At 27.7% G+C, this 4,382-nt stretch overlaps 1 long non-coding RNA gene across 1 annotated transcript; it reads right to left on the reverse strand.

The window, feature by feature from the left end:
• Window positions 1–231: 231 nt before the first annotated feature.
• LOC125851724 (uncharacterized) lies at window positions 232–1,865 on the reverse strand. Its single transcript, XR_007444929.1, has 3 exons — window positions 1,756–1,865; window positions 1,557–1,606; window positions 232–311 (listed from the first exon to the last, which is right to left on the reverse strand). It is a non-coding gene; the product is annotated as an uncharacterized LOC125851724 (long non-coding RNA).
• Between the last annotated feature and the right edge of the window lie 2,517 nt (window positions 1,866–4,382).

The following is a 4,382-nucleotide window of genomic DNA, read 5'->3' on the forward strand; positions in this document are numbered from 1 at the left end:
TAAAATAGTGTTACCTTCAATGAACTCTAGCAAGTGTGATTCTAGCCTTTCCAGATTAAGGTTAATTTTACGTTCATCTGGAATTCCACGAAAAACTACGTGAAGCAATTCCACAACCAATTTGACCCTCTCCCTGAGTTCGACCAATGAATAGGAAAAAGAACATGATGGTACTTTATAAAGGTTCTAAAAAATCTTAGGTTTATTTCAATTATCTTAATTAGACCAATACTGATTCCATCCAAATCACCTCCACCCTTGATCCATCTTAGCTGATCTAACACATTGTCAATGTCATTATGAGCCATCTTCTGCAAGTTCACCAACTCTTGAATATGAGTTTTTTTATTAAATAAGAGCAACATTTCTATTCACATTTTTCTATATCTATTGCTAGAAGCTATATTTTACTAAACGTTTTCATTTGGGAGATAGTTGAATTATACAAACTCTTCTTCTTGAGAGAGTTCTTAAGAGACAAATACATTCACTTCTATTTTATTTTGCTCGGTTTTCTTTTGTCTATCTTTGTTAGTTTTTGTGCTCTTAGTTTTATATTAGAAGAACTTGTTGAATTCTGGAGATACACCTATACCGGGTGAAATATCTTTAAAGATACTGTCTTTTGACATGCTTGGATTCTTACATTACTACTTGTGTATAAGCTCCTAACAACAATACATTACATACTCGAATGGACTATTGTTCTTTCTTTTGCTACTAAATCCCTAAATTAGACATGCCTCAAGCTATGGGAAATTGAGAATTCCCTACAAGTGTTCGTAATGAAGTATTTTTCATATGAAATTCTTTAAACAACCTACAGTTAGACAACCACGACAACAACAACACACCCAATATAGTCCCACAAAGTAAAGTCCGGAAACAACCTAGAATTCTATTACTAAATAATTAAAAGTTCTTTTGCCATATGAAATTCATTAATAGAAATAATTGTTGAACTCTGTGAAGATGCTATTACTTAACTGATGTTGTTTCATACAAAGTTTACTAGTGGGGATATATATATATGAGGAGTCCGCAGCCTAAATGGGTTGCAATTACATTAGAGGTGTCGAATGGATGGGTTGCGTTGATATTGAGTGAGTCAAATTGAGCTAAGTTAGTAAATGGACGAGTTATTGACCCGCGCAAAAGCTACCTGAGTTGAAATGTGGGTCATAACTTAAGCCGTCCAATTCTTACTAAGTTTTAATTGCTTTATCTATTCTTTTAGAAAAAAAATTAATAACTAATAAAATATTTTTCTCTCTTTATTATGGCTATACATGGCATATGAAATTAAAAAAATAAATAAAATTGTTTCAACAATATTCCACATGAGTCAATTTGGACTGCATATCAACCCAATTTTTAATGAGCTGTAATGGATTAAGTTAAAAAGTACGACAAAAACTTGAACCGATTGATCGAATTAGTTGAGTTGAGTTTGATTTTGCTACCCCTAAATAGATTCATATAGCAGTTTAAGAAGTTGACTTTGGGATGACAAGTGAAACCAACCTAAATATTTGCAAAAAAGAAGAGAGAAGTACCTAAACCAACTTTTATTTCCTTGTTGTATCTCCAATTTCGTAATTCAAGCCTAGAAAGAATATGCCAAAGAGATGATAAATATAATTAAAATTAAATTCAAGTACCACCAAAAAAAAAAAATTAGAGGCAAGAGAAAAAGAAACCGATCGAATCATGAAATCTTAAGTTCAAAATAAAATTTTGAATCAATAAACTGACCTCAATAACCATGAATTCAATCTGCCAGACACAAGGTGTTGTCTAGTATAGAGAGAGAGATATATATGAGCTCTGAGTTATTGCATAAATAATATATTTAATGGTAGGTAAACAACAATTATTGCTTTATTATAATTAATAAGGGAAAATGCATAGGTACCCCAGCCTATGCCCGAAATTCCAGAGACACACCTAATCTTTACTAAGGTCCTATTACCCTCCCGAACTTAATATATCTATAATATTCTACCTCTTTTCGGCCTACGTGGCACTATTCTTAAAAAAATTGTCAACATGAGCTGGACCCACAAGATAGTGTCACGTAGGCCAAAAAGGGGTAGAATATTACATATAAAATAAGTTCGGGCGGTAATAGAACTTTAGTAAAGGTTAGGTGTGTCACTGAGATTTCGGGCATAAGCTGGGGGTACTTATGCGCTTTCCCTAATTAATAACTAATAGTTGTTGTCGTTTCATTCCTATTGGCTAATTGACTGACACTATGAGCTGAGTCATATTATATTATTATACATAAATATTAAAAGTGAGAAGATGTTAACTCAAAAGTTGATCATATCATCATAAAATAATAATAAGGGTTAATAATAATAATATACTTCCTCTAAGCCAAAAATTGAATTACAAAAAAAGTTCATCAAAAATTAATTTATCAATTTACCATATACCAAAAAGAGTTGAAATATTTTATAATAATAAATAATAATAGATGAAGAGTATATAATATATGTATAATTCATTTGTAATATGTGTATGATCATGTGTAATCAATATAATATACATTCTATATATGTATGTTGCTTAATTTAAATGAAGATTCCTACATGATGCCCTGGAGGCATATAATCTGTGATATCCAACTATTATATCAACAATAACAAACAAATTAAGATAAATGTTAGAGATGTAAACTTTTAACCTGATAGTTCCCACTTTTATAATAAAATACTCCAAGATATCATTTTATACTCCCTCCAAAGTCCAAATACACAAATAATATCACATCTATAGTTGTAAATAATTGTATGTTTAATCTTATTTATATTGTCTTTTCATCTATAAAAGTTATAATCGCAGTACACTATAAGAAGGAAACGGAAACCATTTGTTGTCTTTATATAGTGTTTTTGATGATCTTTAAAATTCCTTTTAACATAACTAGTATTCGTATTCGCGCAAAAACAATTTATAAAATTTATTATTCACTTACTAATTTATTTTTTAAACGACAACACTATTACTATTTATATGATCATAGTAACTTAATTTAGTACATACCTTTATTTGTTACAATATTATAATATTATTGTAAAAGCTGTAAGCAACTACGTTTTTAGTTTACAATATATTTATGTTGAACTATTAATAAAATTATTATTTTTTAACAAAAAATCAAATTCTAACTTTCCACATAAAATGTACAATACGATAAGAAATAAAAACAAATTTAAGTTTTTTACATGCATAATTCAAAACCACAAATTTCAAAAATATTTTTTATTGACTTCAATTCGAGTTAAACTATTAATGGATGATTTAATTAAATTACAATAATTAATAATTATTTAATATTAGTATAAACATGAAAATAAAATTTAATACATAATTAATAAATGCATTTAATATTTATTGAAATCAATTAAATACACATAGTGAAGTAATTGCTTGATTTTATATATAAGTGATTTTTCAATAACAAATTTTGATAAGTTACATTTTATTTATGCACTATAAATAACTCAACAAACTATATACAGTAAACAAAAAAAAAATTAGAAAAACGTTATATAACATGTAATTTATTTTTTACATTAAAAAGTAGTTAAATGGTCCCAATTACAATATCAGAATATATTTTATTTTTTTAAAACAAAACACACACACACACACACACACACACACACATATATATATATATATATAGGAAAAATCACCCACATATATATTTAAGGGACAATATTATGGATTTTAAATCTACTTTTTAAAATATTCTTGCTTATAACAGTTTAATTACGGATTATAACAAATTAATTTTTATTTATAAATCAATTTAATTTTAATTTATTAAATAATTAGTCTTTTATAATTTTATATTTATTATTAAATGATATAAATAAAGAATCTACCGTAATTATCTCTTAAACATTTTTAGGAGTTTTACCTTGATTCTTGTTTCTTTTTTACTATTACACGTCAAATTCAGACCCCTCATGTCACCACACTTGTTCTAGTCAGCACCCCACCACCCCGACATTCAAAAATTACCAACTCCTCTATCACTTCTTCAATCATCTTCCATAGAAACTGTTTCTGCATCTCACTATCACCTCTTCAATCAGAAAATCTTCATTCTACAATCAAAAGAAAGGGTAGATGTCAACAGTTAGCAATTATTCATATCAATATCATGCCGATAGAATACCAAAATAATTCCAACTTATAAATAGTAATTGTAATTTCTTAAATAAACAGTATACCAAATTCATTACATTATTATCACCAAATTACATTCCATAATAATGCAAAAAAAAAAAAAAACCATTCAAACCATAAAACATTATAGAATGGAGTATACACATTTCATACATATATCAGGCTAACATTATTAC

Source organism: Solanum stenotomum, unplaced genomic scaffold, assembly GCF_019186545.1.
Source record: "Solanum stenotomum isolate F172 unplaced genomic scaffold, ASM1918654v1 scaffold29036, whole genome shotgun sequence".
Classification (NCBI taxonomy): domain Eukaryota; kingdom Viridiplantae; phylum Streptophyta; class Magnoliopsida; order Solanales; family Solanaceae; genus Solanum; species Solanum stenotomum.